Raw genomic sequence first — 19660 nt, 5'->3', positions numbered from 1 at the left:
ACCTTCTCTGTTGCCTCCTTTTTGACTGTCAATAAAGCGACCGAAAACAGGTTGCTATTAAACGTACAATACTAAATGGAATGTATATATCCAAATTCTGATGCAGTAATCACAAAGAACTTGTGAAGTGGCGCTGCCATATCTCTGAATCTGTCAACATGGGAAACGGGTTCTCGCAGATATTGAACTGCATCATAATTTATGACATCAGCCACGCAAAAAAACTGGTAATTGTAAGTCTTCAAATATAGCAATATGTGGATCGAAGGCAAAGTATGGTCACTTGATGGCACAGAATTAGCCGTAGCACCAGTGAGTACATTCTGAAATACAAGAATGCTTTTAACAAGGAGAAACGCAGCTTCATTATGTGGAGCAAGAAGGTAATTATTCAGGCAGCCCCACGTGGCCACAGTACGTTTGAAAACACCACTGATATTTTTGGAGATCCAAAGATTCTGCTGTTTACTTAGTTGTCCTTAGATTTAGTTGTATGAGAGTAACCACGCAGCAACAGAGATGCTATTTTCCAGACTGACTAGAGACTGTCACACTTGCTGTGAAATCCTTTCTCCAACTCTACAAACCGCAGGCGAGAAGTTGACAATTTACCTCATGTTGCTCAGTCTGGAGACGGTGTGTCTGTTTCACGGGTCATGCAAGGGTAAGCAGCACATCAATCTAATTAATGGGCCATTTAACATGCCCACCGTACACTGGAGGATGCTGTTCCTTGTTCCCACTGGGCCTCATGCAGCCAGGCCTGCTGCAGCCATAAATGAGTAGGTTTGGACAGCAAAATCTGCAGGCGGTAGGACTGCTTGAAATACAGTAGCTTACCGCATGAATGGTAGGGTTGGCAATTATGTGCTATTAGCTTTCTTTTGTGTACTTTTTGAGATGTGCAAACAACGCGGTTGCGGATGCCATTCTATGCTATTATTGTGCGTGTATTGCTTACACTAACTTTATGTGTGGCCGCGCCACAAGATCACCACACTCATCTTCATAGCTGACATTAGTTGTTGACAGTAGTTGCTCAAACCGTGCACTGCAGGTATTTTCATAAGGTGCGTGCCTAGAATAGGCCAACCTGTCATGAGAGGAGCTAGGTACAGAAACCAGCAACATAAACAGAAGCTAAAGCAGACATGTGCACACAGTGCGTACAGTTACAGTGTTCTTGTGTACAGTGGTTGCTCAGAGAACATGTGAATAATTAACGGACAACACTATGTACTGTTGCAAGTGGTTTTATTTTTCATACAATGTTCACAAGAAAGTGTAAGATGCCTGCAACCACCACTTTTTTCATTTTGCAGATAAATTCTAGAGTAGAATGCCATCTGTGTTTTTCTGCACTTCTTTTGTCGTTTGGCAAAGTAGAAAAGGATTACTTGGTGGTTCTTTGTGGTTCGTGTGGGAGAACACACTTTCTTGGTAATTTAGGAAAGGTACCAGCTATTGTCTCTGTGATGCCTTACATCAGGTTTGGAGGTTTGGAGGTAGCTTCTTATTTCTGGAAACACAAATGGACATACAGGCCCATAGTGGTTGTCCCAGATAAGAATGAGCAAAAACACACCGCTTATGGTAATCTTGCAATGATTGCTCCACCCCCCATCTCTTGGCATGTGAAAGGTGTGGCACAAGCAGAAAGGTGCATGATATCTGCGAACAAACAGGAATAATAATACATTTAAATAGCCGTTATCAGTGGCAGCGTAAAGGACAAAGGTCTGCGGGAAGTATGTCATAAACGGGCACTAGGTGGCCGGGTTATGGGCCTTTGGGTGATCTGCTGTGTGTTATTGAGTAGGTCATATGTTCACCCACTGCCTTGCTCTCTGTTTTGTAGGTGCCACTCTCCTTCTATGGCTACAGACATGTGAATCGTCTTTCAAATTTTGCCAACACACGCTTCTTTTATGTGTTTGGTTTTCACAAAAGATGTCAGTGGCAGCGAGTGTCATCAGACCAACGGCTCATGGACTCCTGTTGGTAGTTATACATCTTTCCACATTTTGAAGTGGTGGTGCACCACTGCGGGTTTACCTACTGATATTTGAATATGAATTGAATTTGTATGGGCATTGTTAGACAGGTGGTGATGCATTTGTGTAGTTGGTGGTTTTAGAGGTTACTAAGGATAGTTTTGAACCCTTATACTTAGTTTTTGTTTTTCTTTTATGTATCATGTAAGAGATACTAGTGTTATTTTTGTACACTGATTGTTTCTCTGAGTGTAATCATTGGGTTCACTGGGGAAAAATGTGTACAACAGACATTGATGTATTTGTTGGATACTTACTGTGTGCTAAGTTGCTCTAGTTCCACGGTGTAGGAGGGCATTCCTTTTTTTCTGCAATTACGTAGGTACTGGTGGGTGTTGGGCAGTAGGGTATTAGAATTTTGTATATCAATTTGTACATTTTGGCTTCAAGAATATTAAGAAGGCATTTGCAAGTTTTGCAGGCAACCTCTGCTTTGGAATAATGGAAGTATCATTGCATTCCCACCATGAGCATTGCTTTCTAATGCGTGCAGTATAGTGGCCTGCACTGGTTGTGTCGCCTGTGTGGTCGATTATGGCTACTGTTGTGAAGGTTTTCTTGCCAAGTGACACCTGTCAGTGTGTGACAGTAGTAAGTTTGCAGTTATTTTTGGTTCCATCATCATTGTATCTTAAAAGCATTAATATTACATATTGACTACATGATTGTATATGTAACGTTGAACGATTATCGGAATTGCAATAAGTACACAATATGCTATGGTTTGCATTTTTCACCAGTTGTTGAAATGGAATGGATTCACAGTTAGGTATTGATACATACACAAAGCACACTTTAGGTTCTTGTTCCCGAATGACATGGCTGCAGAGAGTGCATACATGTTTCCACATGTAGGAAATCTTAAAAATGTAATTCATGGGTATGTTTTTGCTTTCCTGGATTTGTAGTAAGTGCACTAGAAATTCCTGTGGATCTTCTTGTCTGTTTAACGAGTTGTCCTTTTCAGTCAATTTTTCTGTGTTTTTGGTAGTTGATCCAGTATGAGCTGATTTTGATTTTGTTGGTGGTACTGTTGAGAAATCATGTAGAAATTCTGATTGAATTAGTTTTCTTTTAAAACCTTTCCGTTTTTGAGTAACAGGGTACATTTTGAGAAGGGGCGTGTAGACTGTACATAGTCTATTGTACTTTATGATGCAAGGAATGTCAGCGCTGACTGCACTTGCATCAAAATTGACTAGATATAGTCCTTAGGCGTGACAGTGGTACGTAACTGATGCCTTCTTTAAAGACTGTGCTGCCAATATCAATTAATGCTTGATCGAAGGTTAGACCTTGCAATTTATTAATAGTCACTGCATCAGCTAGCGACAGAGAAAACTATTCTCAGCGTACATACACGTCTTTGAAAAGAAGGAATCAAGCTGTTGTGCGTCCTATCCTTTTAACTTCTGATGGTTTGTCAAACTGGACGTTGACAAACTGAATGCTGTTGTCACGTGAGTATGTCTGGAAGCCAACAACTGTTCCAAGTGCTCCATTCACTAAACCTTGCTCTATGTCAAGGTTATGTTTTAGCATTACTCTACAGTCAACAAATAATATTAATTATAATAATAAAGCATTTATACAGCACTACAAACACTAAGGTATCTGAGCACTAATTATTATTACCCATGGTGTGTTGTGCTCATTTATCGACCTCAGAAGGATGAAAGGCTGAGTTTGGCCATGCCGGGATTCGAACCTGTATCAGCAGGCTCTGCACAGATGTCAAAGCGGGCACTCTTCTCGCTGTGCTATCGGACCAGTATAGCATAATGTTTAACATAATGTTAAGATTTTCTCCAAACCAATTGTGTTGGAGATATAGTTTTCTAAGGTATTTAGTCGTGCTATGGCTTGTTGACACATAGGTATTGCCATACCGTGTACATCCAGTTTGTCTGTGGAGTGAATTTCCACTAGTGGTTGCATTTCTTTTTTAAGCATTGTTGCATTGAATTGTGCACAACTTGCTAGAGTTGGCATTAAGGACATACAGTTGCCATTTTTGTGAGCTAATTGTTCCTTGACATCAGTAGCACATGTGTTATGCCCGTAGAGCTCATGGGTGCTTCTGGTATTTAGGGTAGACTGCGCTTCCTTTCATAGTACACCAATCTGCATGTTTTTAAAAAAGTTGGTGTAGTTGAGGTCTGTAGACTGACGCATGTTTTCAGTTAGTTCTCTGTATTGGAAATGTTGCCCGAGATTTACATTCCCAATGCTTTCAAGACTTTTACGGCACAGTTTATGCCCTAAGGTTTTAAAGGTAGGTGCACCTTTCACTGGTGTTAACTGAAAGAGATCTCTGAAAACAATGGCATGTTTTCTTCCAAAGAGTTCTTCGTAGTCTGGTTTGACCTCTTGCAATCTGAGATGAATCAAAGCTAACATTAGGTTGGAAACCATGTTCACCTTATCTATTGGGAGCATTTTAATTTGTTTCCCAACTCTGCGTAGCTCCATAGCAGCTTCTGCTGAAAGTTTGCAATACTCTAATTTGTTCTGGTGTTCTACTGGAAGCAGGGGGTGGTTACAATAGCTGAAAGGTTGTTGTTTGTTAATTGTTGGAGGATTTTACTGATCATTTTTATTAAGAATGATTTTCTCGAAACAGCTTCACTACTGACATATAGCATTACAGGTTTGTAGGTTTCACAGGTACATGTTTTAGTTTCGTGCTGCATACCATGTTCAATTTCTGAAAATGGTATGCTGCTCATTGTTTAGTTGCGATTTTAGTGCAGCAAATTCTACTGTAGATTGCACATACTGACACATGGTGGTCTGTACTTCTGCCAATGGCTAATTCTGCCTCATTTGCTATGAGTGGCTTTCCAAGTGATGCTTGGCTTCCTGTCACAAAAGGTTCACTGTTCTCAGGAGTGTCTACATTTAGTTGTGCTTGAAGTTCTTCTTCTTGTTGGTGTTCATTGTCCAATATTGTTTTGTACCGTGTATAGTTTTTATCTGTTATGGTGCTTTCACTTGCATTGAAAGCATCTTCATAGGAGGTGTGGGTAGCTAATAACTCTTATTCTTTTCTCCATGGTTTGAAAAGTTGCAGTAGAGCCAGTAGAACAGTACTTTGTGTTGAGGAGTTTTTAATGATTATTTCATATGATTAATCAGGCTGCGTTTGGTAAGGTTTACCAGGCTGCCTTCACAACTTTCGACTCTGTATCTACCTTTTTTCTTATCTGTTATAATGTTATTTTTGAATTATAAGTTTTGGGCTATCTGGTACAGGCACATGGTTTCTAAAGTAATACTCCTGTTTGGGTAGTATGTGTCCAATAAGTTGTTTTTCAAAAAGTCCTGGCTGTTGGGATTGTTTTTGACTATTGTCTCAATGTCTTCGGATGATCTCAGAACTCTTTTTTCTGGATGCAGCATTACCAAGCCTTAGCCACACTATGTTTTCAGATTTCCCATATAAGGCGGTGCTGGTTAAACGTTATCCTATTTAATAGCTGCTGCATTCCGTATGAAACAGCATTTTTATGCCAAAGCTGTACAATTTTTGTTCCAGTGTTTTGTCAGATGATATGTCATCCCGGAGGTCGTTCAGCTCTGTTTTCTCTGCTTTGGTTAAGTAGGCTGTGACATATCATGCAACTGCAGGGGAATTGTTTGCAATGTACTGTACATCTAAATTTGCATTCCATAGGAGGGCAATTATTGCATTGTAATAATTGATGTACTTTGATGCTTCGGTTCCTTTTATGAAGTATGTCTTCTTAGGAGATTTCCCTTTCACACTGTGTCGAACCGAAGACATGAAGCTGTTCACTTAGCCTGTTGCTGCTACTGGTCTAGGGAAACCAAAGCGGCATTTGGTGTAGTATTTGCCTTTATTCTTGTATTTGCGCCAACAATACTTGCCACACTTGTGTCTATGAAACTGCTAAATTTGTACATGTTGGTTGCTGTGTACTTTCTGAAGGAATGTTGCAAGTGACATATTTTTGAATGAACTACAAAACAGTTGCATCACTGTCCTCACCTAATTTAGGAGCATTTTTAATCCACAAAAGCAATTGAATGTGTGGTGCGGTGGCTTGATATTCTTTTCTCCAAAAGAAGTGTTCCACTTCTCTGAGGGGAGGAAGTGCTTTATTGCAAATGAAGTGCAGCATGGCAATGAAGCTATGATGGAAGGTGCTTGATACATTTACAGGATCTAGAGAGCAAAGTTCTCCTGGTGTTTTCATGTCTACACCTGTTTTATTATTGTTTGCTATGCATAGGAAAGTGTGCAGGTCTTCCCATGCATACTCTGTACAACTTAAAGTGACAAACCATGTGGGTGGGCCCAGGTTGCGTAGCATACACCATACACCTGCGTGCCGTCGGAACCAGTACTCTTTCGTGCCATGCATGTTTGCCAAGAGATTTGTAATACTTGCGTGTAAAACGTTGTCCTTCTCTTGCACCTTTTAAAGTAGCTGTGAAGCAGACATGTTTTAAAAAATAGGAACGGGTTTTCAATGCGTGTGCAACTCCATAACATAGTGTTGCGAGTTCACTTTCAGAAAGGAGATGAAATATGTATTCCACATTTTGTCTAAATCTAGGGTCTTCAGAATACATTCGTAAAGAATGGTATTCTGATGCTGTTATTTGTGGGCATCTTTCATCGTATCTTCCAGCTTTTCCAGTTGGGAAGAGTAGAGGGAAGGCTCCTGCTTCTATGCTTTTAATCCATATACTAATTGGAGATCCTTTGGCTTGCCTCATTTGATATGTTTCTAGTGCATCGTCTATGGTGTCTTTGGAGTGCAGTGTGTGAATTGTATAGTGATCTAAAATATTGGAGGCTGCAGTAGGATCTAGAAGTTAAAATTGGCCAGTTGTGATGGCTTCAACACCCTAGGCCCAAATCTGTAGGTTGAACGCATGAGCAGAATTCCTGAAATGATGCTGTGCTGAAAGACTTGGGGTTACCTTGTTTTCGGCTTTCCCCTTTGCGCCCACTTAGATGCACCCACATATGTGAGGTACCGTTTTTGTCGGGACACCTGTGGGAACATGGGAAGGTAGGTCATGTGTTGTTTGCCGCGTGTTTCGGTGGGTGGGCCGAGTGAAATGTGCGGAGATTGTGTTTTTTTCACCACATTTCTGACTTTGCCGGGGTTTCTGGGTAATGCATTCTGGGCTGATTTGTACAAGTCAGACCTCTGTGGATTCCCACGGGTATCCTATTTTCGGAAATACATGGGGTTCCATGTTTTCCTTGGTGGCTTCGACACCCTTAGCCCAAATATGTAGGTTGTGCGCATGAGCAGAATTCCTGAAAATATGCTGTGCCGAAAAACTTGGGGTTACCCGTGTTTTCGGCTTTCTCCTTTGCGCCCAGGTAGGTGCACCCACACAGGTGAGGTATCATTTTCCTCGGGACACCTGTGCGAACGTGGGAAGGTAGGTCATGTGTTGCTGGTAGCGTGTTTCTGTGTGTGAGCCGAGTGAAATGTGCGGAAATTGTGTTTTTTTCACCACATTTTGGACTTTGCTGAGGGTTCTGGGTAATGTTGAATTCTGGGCCAAATTGCACAAGTCAGACCTCTGCGGATTCCCACGGGGTCCTCTTTTCGGAAATGCATGGGGTTTGCTGTTTTCCTTGGTTGCTTCGACACCTTAGGCCAAAAACTGTAGGTTTTGCACATGTGCAGAATTCCTGAAAATATGCTAGGCTGATAGACTTGGGGTTACCAGTGTTTTAGCCTTTCCCTTTGCGCCCAGGTAGGTGCACCCACACATGTGAGGTACAGTTTTTGTCGGGACATCTGTGGGAATGCTGGAAGGTAGGCCATGTGTTATTGGCGGCGTGTTTTAGTGGGTGAGCCAAGTGAAATGTGCGGAAATTTAGTTTTTTTGTCACATTTTGGAATTTGCCAGGGGTTCTGGGTAATACATTCTGGGCTGATTTCTGAAAGTCAGACCTCTGCCGATTCTCACGGGTGTCCTCTTTTCAGAAATGCACGGGGTTCCCTGTTTTCCTTGGTGGCTTCGACACCCTTGGCCCAAATCTGTAGGTTGGGCACATGAGCAGAATTCCTGAAGATATGCTGTGCCGAAAAACTTGTGGTTACCCGTGTTTTCGGCTTTCTCCTTTGCGCCCAGGTAGGTGCACCCACACATGTAAGGTACCATTTTCGTCGGGACACCTCTGGAAATGCGGAAAAGTAGGCCATGTGTTGTTGGCGGCGTGTTTCGGTGGGTGAACTGAGTGAAATGTGCAGAAATTGTGTTTTTGTATACCACATTTCAGATTTTGCCAGGGGTTCTGGGTCATACATTCCTGGCTGATTTGCGCAAGTCAGACCTCTGCCAATTCTCACAGGGGTCATCTTTTCGGAAATGCATGGGGTTCCCTGTTTTCCTTGGTGGCTTCGACACCCTAGGCCCAAATCTGTAGGTTGTGCGCATGAGCAGAATTCCTGCAAATATGATGTGCTGAAAAACCTGGGGTTACCCGTGTTTTCGGCTTTCCCCTTTGCGTCCAGGTAGGTGCACCCACACATCTGAGGTACCGTTTTTATCGGGAAATCTGTGGTAACACGGGAAGGTAAGCCATGTGTTGTTGACAGCATTTTTCGGTGGGTGAGCCGAGTGAAATGTGCAGAAATTGAGTTTTCTTTGCCACATTTCAGACTTTGCTGGGAGTTTTGGGTAATAAATTCTTAGCCGATTTGCGCAAGTCAGACCTCTGCGGATTCCCACGTGTGTCATGTTTTTGGAAATGAATGGGGTTCCCTGTTTTCCTTGGTGGCTTTGACAACCTGGGCCCAAATCTGCAGGTTGTGCGCATAAGCAGAATTCCTAAAATGATGCTGTGCCGAAGGACTTGGGGTTACCTGGGTTTTAGCGTTTTCCCTTTGCATCCAGGTAGTGCACCCACACATGTGAGTTACCATTTTCGTCGAGACACCTGTGGGATTACTGGAAGGTAGGCCATGTGTTGTTGGCGGCATGTTTCTGTGGATGAGCCGAGTGAAATATGCAGAAATTGTGTTTTTTTCCCCACATTTTGGAATTTGCCAGGGGTTCTGGGTAATACATTCTGGCCCTGATTTGCGCAAGTCAGACCTCTGCTGATTCCCACTGGTGTCCTCTTTTCAGAAATCATTGGGTTCCCTGTTTTCCTTGGTGGCTTGGACACCCTGGTCCCAGATCTGTAGCTTGTGCCCATGAGCAGAATTCCTGAAAATATGCTTTGCCGAAAGACCTGTGGTTACCCGTGTTTTCGGCTTTCCCCTTCGCGCACTAGTTGGTGCACCCACACATGTGAGGTACCATTTTCGTTGGGGTACCTGTGGGAACACAGTAAGGTAGGCCGTGTGTTGTTGGCTGCGTGTTTCGGTGGGTGAGCCGAGTGAAATGTGCAGAAATTGTGGGTTTTTTGCCACATTTCATACTTTGCCGGGGGTTCTGGGTAATACATTCTGGGCAGATTTGTGCAAGTCAGACCTCTGCAGATTCCCACGGGTGTCCTCTTTTCAGAAATGCATGTGGTTCCCTGTTTTCCTTGGTGGCTTCAACACCCTAGGCCAAAATCTGTAGGTTGTGCCCATGAGCAGAATTCCGGAAATTATGCTGTGCCGAAAGACTTGGGTGTTTCGGCTTTACTCTTTGCACCTAGGTAGGATGCACCCACACATATGAGGTACCGTTTTCATCGGAACACCTGTGGGAACGCGGGAAGATATGACATTTGTTATGTTTGCATGCTTTTCAAAACGTTTAGACCCATTGCTGCTGCTCTTTGTCACACAACCCTTTCATTTCCCAAATGTGACCTACAGTTAGTCGCTGCTTTAGGCCCTTTACACTTTTGTAACCTGCACAAGCCACCTTCCCTTCAAAAGGTCTGCCTGTGCGCTTCAAAATTATGTATGCTTGCCCTTCCTAACCACATTTGTTTTCCTTATTTACACATGCTAAATACATCTGTTCAGGCTGTAGGCATAAAACTTCTCTGTACCATGACTCCGTTTTTTTTTGTGAAACATTACAAAAAACGTGTGATTTCCTAACTGCAAGTGTGGGGGGAATGTAGTGGATAAAGATTTTTCTCAAAATTCATAGAAGCCATTGCTGCACCAGTCCAACCATGTCCACCACATAACTTTTATTTTGGTCATTTTTTTGCTTTTTCCCCAAACTATGGAATTTCTCCCTACATAGTTGTTGCCTGATCTGTGCAAATCACCCCTTCCTAAACTTTGAATTTTGTCTACTTTTTAGAAATGTATGCCTTTCTGTCCTCCCATTCAGCTTTCCTACCCTTTTTTCCATTCCGTCCACGCATGTCCTATTGGAAAAAAAGGCCAAAATCGCCTACCTCTCACAAAAAGGTTGATCACCATATCAAAATTATTTTCGTTTCCACTCACCTGTTCTTGAAAGCCAGGAGAATGGGGAATTCCGCACAGCAAACCTTTTGTTCCTAGCTCTGAAAAGGAAAAAAACACAAGCTTCTTTTTACATCATTTTATTGTCATTTTTTGAAAAAACACGAAGTTTTCTCACTTTTTGGTTATTTTATCTCACCCCCCTAGACCAAACTAGGATTCCTGTTTGCCGTTACGACCGCCTACATGTGGAAAAAAAGGGGCCAAATTTAGCCGAGATATCTCATGTAACAAAAAAGTTACAAGGCATTGAATGGTGACATACCGAAATCACCAAAAAAAAGGCCTTGGCACTGGGGCAAAACCCCATGGCAGTTAAGGGGATAAGGAACAATGTGTGCTTTCAGGCAAATCATGTGCCAGGTATTTACAATAACGCGGCTGATGCCTTGTCCCATTTTACATTATAGGAGTTCAAACGGTGTTTGCCCACAGCAGCCCCAGGAATGACACTGTTTCCTCAGAAACTATGGGGGCTTGGTGGCCATAGTTGGCTCTTCAGATTGAGGGATCTGTATCATAGAAAACACAAAAGATATATTTTAAATGTTTCAAGGAACTGAGGGAGTTTTGTCACAATCGGAGTTTGGTGGACATAATTCACTGGGAGAGTATAAGGCAATTCCTGGGACATGTCTGAGGTTTTGGAGTATCAGTAGGGGCAGCCAGAACAAAAATGGCCGCCATCGGGTTTTTTGCAGGGCTAAAAGATCGAGCACCGCCAGCCTAAGATTTTGCAGCAAAAAAGTCCCTGATAGTCTGGAAAAGGATGGAGCACTCGCAGGACGACGACAGGCATCCCCTGGATCCAGAGAAACTAGCCAAAATCATGGGGCACCTGGGGGATGTTTGCAGAGAGGCATGGCAAGTGGCTATGTTCAAGGCAGCATTTTGTATGGATTTCTTCAGAGCATTCAGGATAGGGGAACTGGTGGGGGCCAGGATCGGACTGGCCTATGGAGCAATAGGCCCATGGTCTAACCAAAAACACAAAATGCTGGTGCTGGCCAGTTTTGTTGGTCAAAGTGGGACACTTTTTGGCCAATGTGGGCCAGTTTGATGAGTTATTACACTATGCGGCTAATAGTTTTGACCAGTGTTGCTGAATGAATATTGTTTAAAATGCACAATTTGCATCCCATTTTGGTTAAAAAAAAATCCCCCCTTGGATACTATTCAAACAGTCTGTCACAAAAGGAATGAATTGCCATTTTCAACGGAAGCCCACTTTTTCAATGGTGCCCAAAACAGTTTTATGGCCGAGACCGACCCTGGTGGGGGCCTTCAGAATGGACAGGATGGGGGGGTTGGCCTGCGAGGATTTGTCAAGGGATGGGGAAGACCAGATACATCTATGGTTGAGAAAATCCAAAACAGACCAGAGGGGAAAAGGGGTTGGGGTCTCACTAAAAAGGCAGGCCAGAGCGGAAATCTGCCCGGTAAGGTTGCCTGGAGCATTCCTAGCCCTGAGAGGGGAAGAAAGGGGTCCCTTGTTCTAACATAGGGATGGGTCATGCCTCTCTTGAATTCAATTCAGGAAAGTCTTCGAAAAAAAGCGCTGCTGGGAACCGGGCTTGGGATGATAGGTTTCGCATTTCATTCATTCAGGATTGGGGCAGCCACCACTTGGGCCAGGTTTGGGTGCAAGGAAAGCGAAATTAAGGAAATTGGGCAATGGAAGTCCTGGGCTTACAAAGGATACATCAGTCCTCACTTGGCATTTTGACAGGGGGCCAGTGAGACATATGAGGATGGGGGAGTAAGGACCAGGACGATGAGATTATGTGGAGGGCCGAGGAAGAAAGGGCCGAGGAAGAACGGGCCTCCACCGGCTTTGATATTACTGTCATGTCTAACATACTCTCTTGTGTCTACCTGAATAGGGCGGGTGGCGAAGCCAGTGGTGAGGGTCGTAGGACACTCGTTGGTAAGGAGAATGGAGTGGAAAGTGGCAGAGCGGCCAGACGTATTGTCAGGCACATCAGAGTTTGACATACAGTGAATTGGTGCAGGGGGTTTTCGGGAACACCAAGTTGGCCATGTTTTAAAGGAGACAAAAAGGGAGAGAAGGTTGCCAGAGCTGTACATGGTGAACTTACATGTGGGGGGCAATGATCTGGTACAGCGGGGGAGAAGTGCTCTGATCATGGACCTTTTTTTCTCTATTTTGTTGGCTTGGACAATTTTGCCCAAAGGCATTACTTGGGTGGTCGAAAAATTATACCACAGTGAACTGGGGGTCAGCGGTGCCTTCGCATCCTTTGAACATTGCAGCACAAAAATTAACAGGGAGATGGCTTGGCCCGCTGGATATAATGGGCGACTATGGATTATTGAGAATGGACTATTAAGAGGACCAGAGACATATCATCAGGGCGGGGTGCACCTGTCTCAATGGGGCACTGAACTTCTATGGCAGAATTTCTTCGCAGTAATGACAACATTTGTACATCATGGGGGGCACAAAGCGGTGGGTCTGCACCCCTGTGGCAGGTGGGGGAGGAACAGAGAGACATTAGAATCCCCTGCTCATTTGCAAGTCTGACCCCTACCTATCAAATAGCCGTGCTTCAACGAGTTGCACTATTTGTGTGCAAGTGCCACACCTCACCTGCGTAAGTGTGAACCTACTGACCCCAACGTCTCCCCAGATAGAGTTAGTACAGCATGCACATACACGCAGGCATGCATGCGCAGTGCAGTGAAATAACAAGCGTCACCCACAGAACAGGCTACAAAAATATGTTAAGCTAAAGGCATGTCTGAGCTTGCCTTGAGGTCAATGTAAGGCCTTATCTAGGATTGAAACAGTTACTGTGATCCAATCTGCCACGGATTGCTTCTTGTAACACTGTTCTGCAGTGTCTGAGAACAAGAGATGTTACCCTTTTCGTATGTGTTAGTCAGTAAATGCACGTGTTTAATCCACTCCAACTGAGCAGTTGAAACAAATGATGCGTGGGACCGAGAGTCATATTTTATTTCATGTGCCTCATTATTCCAGAATCCTCAAAATCAAAGAGTTTTCATGAAAATGGTCTTAATGAACTCAGTGCAGAATGGTTGGCGGATGTGCGCTGCGGTTTAGCAGATTATTGGCATGTACCAGACAAAAGGTCTGTTTATCCAGCTACTAAATTGGAACAACCTTGGCCTGTCTGTACAAGTGTGGAAAACATCTTGCAATTCAAGCATGCCTTCGTGTATACGAGAGCTCATTGGGCCTCATTACGAGGAGGGCGGTAAGGGGTTAACGGCGCCGGCAAAGGTGCCAGAGCCGTTAACCCCTTACCACCCCATTACAAGGTCCGCTCGCGGGACCCGCTCAGGACTCCTGGTTTTACCAGACATCCTTAGTGAGTTCCGCGAGTGGCCCAGCATGCTAACAACCGGCGCGTCATTAACGGGCCCTTTGTTAGCATGCACCCCATTCCCATTGAGCCGGGCTCAAATGGGAATGGGGATGGACTGGGTCTGGGTTCCCTGGATGGGGAAATACAGGGCCTTCCAAGGTCGGAATGGCCCGGTATTTCCCCATTCTGGGAACCCGGACCCGGGTTTGGGGGTAGCATGCCCTTTTTAAGGGCATGGCTACCTCCAAACTCGTAATGAGGCCCATTGAATTACTGAATAAGGGGACTGGTGCTTACAAATCTTGCAAATAGCTAAATCAACATCATGGAGAAATGGCAGTTTGGAAAATTGAAACACTTAATCATTTTAAGCAAAACGCGTGACCTAATTTTGTGTTTACTCTTCTGGGTCATTATTTATAACATAAAGGATCCTACACATAGATATAATCATTGAACATTCCCAAGGTTCTGGCACTCTTGCACTATATTGCTCGTTAGGAGTGACATTTGAAAACATAGTTTCGTAATGAAATGCAGTTCGGAATCTTGTGATCTTGCATTCGTTGCTACTAGCCTGCCTGCGTGTACATTTGCCATCGCAAATGGCAACATTTTCTGAACGGGGTGAATCTGGAAGGCCAGAATCACAGGCCACTGTCGCGGTGGACGGGTGTCATGCATCTGCCACGTGCCTCCTCTAGTCATTACCTTTATTAGAAAGTAGGCCTTTGCTTTCTCCCTGATCCTTGGCAGATGCCTGTCTTTCAGGGCAGGCACGCGGCCGATTGTTATCCGGGTACCTATCACATGTAAACACACTCCTTCCGAGCACAATCACTCTGCAGTTTATTGTGCTTGATCATCTCTCAGTACAAAGATCTACTTTATGAATTGCAAATCTGCGGCAATGAAGGCCAACTGTCCTTTACAGCATCAGCTGCTGCACAGAGCTTGATGCTGTGCCATTGAATCCAAGAGCCATTTTGTTTACTAGGCAATTACTGGTAATGATGTCTTGCTGGGCGGCTTTGTTTCAGGCCTGGGGAAACTGGTACAGCTAAACATTAGGTTGGCTGGTCCTCCCTCGAGCTTGGTGGCCTGCTTGTCATGTAGACCAGCAGGCAATTCTGTGCCTAATTACCTCTCTTTTTCTTTCTCAATGGGCCATAAACGTACAGTCTGGATGCAATTCAGCCTCTGAAAAAGGAACACAGCAACCACATGGCCGTAATTGAAATAAAGAACGCGAGCAAGCACATCCACCATTATTTCAGGAAATAGGCAAAAGACAATATCTAAAAAGATATACGTATTTTCAATTAACTCAACCATGAATTTGGTTTGATATTTTGTTAATACTTAATAAATATTCACCAAGGTCTGCATGTATGTTAAAAAAACATATTAAGCAAAAAAATACTTTAAGAAACCCTGGAAAAACGCGCATGTGGTTAATACAATATTTGAGGATTGAACAGATATCGCTCAATATTTGATTTCACTGAATATGTATTGGTAATATATTTGGAGAGACACTTGACCTGTGATATTCCCGTTCAAAATCGCTTTGTGAATCAGGCCGACTGGGTTTACACAATGAAATGCAATGCTTATTTCGAAAAATTGGGTAAAAGTTTAAAGAATTCAATGTATTGGGAACAATTATATTTTGTTTATTCTTCCATGTGCGCGCAGTAGGAAACCTAGCAATTTAATTTATGACTTTGGCACTGGCTCATGAGGGAGCAGTAAGACTTTGGAAGGTTGTAGGTGCTGCTTACATTTTTTAAATGATGAAGTAAGCCCAGCGATTTATTTGAGAGGCTAATGGTCAGTTGACCCATTAAGACACATAGGAGCTGATTCAGGGAATAAATGTGCGCCGAAATTTGTGTCGCACACTGGCGCAAGCGTGAAAAACTAGCGCATGTGCATGCGCGCGATTCATGAAAGGCCCGGCGCGTGTTTTTCCCAGGATGTGCGCCAAATCCGTGTGTTGCGCACACACGTGCACACATCACTGCAACATCACGAACGCCGTACACGACGCGCATAGCGAAAGCGCACAACGTTAGCACATACACCAAAAAGGGGGCAGAACACGGGGCGGAACAACATGTGAAAATAAGGGCTTAACTGGGGAAGTACTGCTGGGAAGTACAGGGAATGCCCACATGCACGCGAACTACACTTATTCATGGAATCGAATAGGGGAAACCCGTGCACAGCAAAAGACACGCACAGGCCTAAACTTGTCAGCAACACAAAGGCAGGCAGTAGCGTCTCCACACATTATAAAAGTGCACGCAAACAACAAACACGTATATACAGCTACAATGAATGTCCTATTTCTCGCAGCAATGACCATGGGACACTGCAGGAGGAGGAGAATAGCCAGGCCCCACATTTTTTTGTCCAGGACCAGCCTCATTGGGATGCCTAATGACCAGGTCTATGGCAGGTATAGGTTTCCACCTCATATCATCCTAGACCTGACCCAGGAGTGGGAGGATGACCTCACATCATCCACCTTGTGCTCCCAAGCACTGAGCCCCTTGGAAAGGGTGCTCAATGTACTGCATTTCTTGGCCACTGGGTCATTCCAGCGGACCACTGCCATAGCGGGGGGGTCTCTTAGGCCCACATAGTCACGCTGCCAACACCAGGTGTTGGCAATCATGACTGGGCGACCTACAGTCCGCAGGCACATATACATGCCCAGAATACCCGCAGAAAGGCAGGCCATGGACCAGGACTTTTACAGGGTGGCACACTTCCCCAAAGTGCTTGGTGCCTCAGATTGCACCTATGTGGCCCTACGTCCACCTAGGGCCACAGAGAATATCCACCGCAACCGCAAGAACTGGCATTCTATCAACATGCAGGCTGTATGCAATGCACAGGGGATCATCACCGCTGTCTATGCTAACTACCCTCCATCCACCCATGACAGTTTCATATACGGAATGTCCGCCCTGAGCCAGGACCTGGAAGCTGTGAAGCATGGCGACACATGGCTCATTGGTGAGTACAAATGCCTGTGCACATGCATTCATGTCACACACAAATACACAAACCAAACTAATGACAACCATTATCACCTACCAGGGGACAGTGCCTACCCTCTGAGCACCCACATGATGACGCCAATACGGAACACCACCACCCCACCCCTGGTAAGATACAACCCAGCCCTTATTGCAACCTGGCCCAAAGTGGAGGGGACATTTGGAGTGCTCAAGTCACGCTTCTGGTCCCTTGACGTCTCTGGTGGGCAGCTACTGTATGCACCCCAGTAGTGTGCAGGATCATTGTGGCAGCATGTGTCCTACACAATGTTGCAAGACGGCGAGGCATACCGGTGGACATGGTAGTGCCCCCACATCCCCAACCTCATGGCGCTGCGCATCTGAGGGGAAAGGGCACGTGGAGGCTGCCCAACTGAGGCGCCCCTCACCTTTTCTGGCCTCCCAACCATGGCACAGATGTACTAGTACCAATGGGAGGTGCACACAACAATTGTCCTGGGCAACTTGGGTGAGGGGGGCAAGGTACGTGATGCAAACAGCACCCCTGTAATCCTGGAAGGCTGCCTGTGGCCCCTTAGGAAAAATTACGGGTCATGCAATGCTCAGGCATCCCAAAAAAGCATGAAAAAGAGATGCGCGACCCCTGTAGCCCACGTGCATTTAAAAAACGCACGCCGTATGCTATGGTAGCCAGGAACACAAAAAATGCGTATGTGATCAACACGCAGGCTAGTATGACTGAAAAAAAGGGGTACGCAACAAACAGGGACACCCGCGGTGGGAAAAATAGCATGCGCGACTCACCGTCTGCCTTGCGTGTAGAAGAACACGTAGGCAACACCCCTGCCAAAAGAAGAAGTACGCACTGTAGCCGCTGTGAAGTAATCGCGTGTGAACTCCAATGTCTGGAAAACACACGTACCGCTCGCCACGAAAAGCACGTACAGAGTGATGGAAACCCACGTGGGACCTTGAACCCATGCGAGGGAAACGCCCACGTGCACATTACATCACCTACACACTTACTTTCCTTGGAATTCACACAAATGTGCTGTTTTTTACAGGCCAAATCACTCCGTATCAAGCTGGCCACGCGACAACTCATGGAAGACCACGCTCCTGCCCAGAAGGCCAAATTACTGCCCTCCAGAGCCCTGAGCAGCCTCCCACAAGCCATCTGTTGCTGCCTGCCTGCTGCCACTTGGTGCCTGCACATCTGCCATCTGCAGGGGTCCAGTTGCTGTGACCACCCCTGCTGGAACAGAGGATTCCCGACTACTGTTCCATCACTTCACAGCCCAGCCCCAGGACCCATTTGCCCACCCACACCTGCCCTGGGGGTTGCCATGACCGACACAACACCATCCGGCATCAGTGGCAACCCCCCAGCAGAGAGGCAAAGGGCTATCAGCTTCAGTGAAAAGGAAGTTGGTATCCTGGTGGAGCAAGTTCTGGGACATTATGATGCCCTCTTCACTCTATCGCGCGCGACAAGGAAGGACAGAAGATGATCTGGAAGGACTTAGTGGGTTCCATCAACGCAGAGGGGGTGGCACCCTGTGACATCAAACATGTCCAGAAGCGCTGGGAGGACTACAAGTCCAGGGCCCTCAAGAAGGCCTGGCGCCTCTTGGACGCAGCGGATGCAGTGGGGCACCGGGTCCATCTCAGTTTACCACCCAGCAGATGAGGGTCCTGGAGCGCATTTGCCCAGTGCTTCACCACCAGATCCTCAGGATGCAGGCCCATCTGGAGTCGAGCAGTAAGTGCCCATGCATTCACGTTTAAAACAGTGCATGTTGCAGTGTGGTGGTAGTTAGCTACTCGGCTGCGTGTGTGACATGGGTCATGTATTGATGTCTGTGTGCAGGGTCATGATGGTGCTGCATGTGAGTCCAGTCAGACGTGACCCACATGGATGGTGTATGTGTTACAATGCATCATGCGGAGCAGCATGCGGAATGCACACATGTTTGCATGCCTGTGTCTGTACTTTGACATGTTTGGGGTGTGAGAGATGTGTGCTGCTGTCATGGACATGCATGGTGTACATGTCTCTGTGTCTGAGTAGTGTGTGCACCATGGATGCATGACACATGTCTGTGACGATGTGTTGGATCACTGATACAGCCTAGTCATCCTTGTATCCACTGTGTCTGGGGGTATACAGGACCAGATGCATGACTCTCTGGTGATGTGTGTGCATGTGAACAGCATGTCCCATGATGCATGTGAGTATCAGCCCACCATTGCATGTTTCTACGGTGCCTTGGACATGGATGCAAATGTTTGTTGCATGTGCCATGCCTGTTTCTGCATGTGTGTTGCCTGCACTGACCCATGTGTTGTGGAGGGACATGATGGAAGTGACGTTTGACAGTGCCACTCATCTGCTATTGCTTCCTGTCTAGGGGACTATTGTACAGTACCCCAATGCTTGTGTTCAATGTCTCCCTTTACACAGCGGCGAGTGAAGAAGAGGGCGGAGACGGTGCTGTGGAGGAAAGCGGCAGGGATGCCTCCACTGGCCGGCGACGCAAGGCCCAGTCACCCTCCCAAGAAATTCCATTATCCGGAAGCGATGGGACTGGTGCTGCGTCCGCCACTATGGCTGCAGTGGAAGGGGAAGGGGCGGGTGAGCCCCAACCGGGGCTTGCGACGGTGGAAGACGGTGCGGAGCCATCCGGGTCGGTGGTGTGTACAGAGGAGGAGGCCGTCACAGAGCTGCACACGGGGCATGGTGGGGGTGGTGCCACTGGTGCAAGTGGTGCATGTAAAGGACCGGAGGCGGGTGTCTGTTC

The sequence above is a fragment of the Ambystoma mexicanum genome, chromosome 6p (assembly GCF_040938575.1).
Source record: "Ambystoma mexicanum isolate Mex_15411 chromosome 6p, UKY_AmexF1_1, whole genome shotgun sequence".
In the NCBI taxonomy this organism is placed as follows: domain Eukaryota; kingdom Metazoa; phylum Chordata; class Amphibia; order Caudata; family Ambystomatidae; genus Ambystoma; species Ambystoma mexicanum.
The sequence above is the reverse complement of the archived record's forward strand: the minus strand, read 5'-3'. Positions refer to the sequence as shown.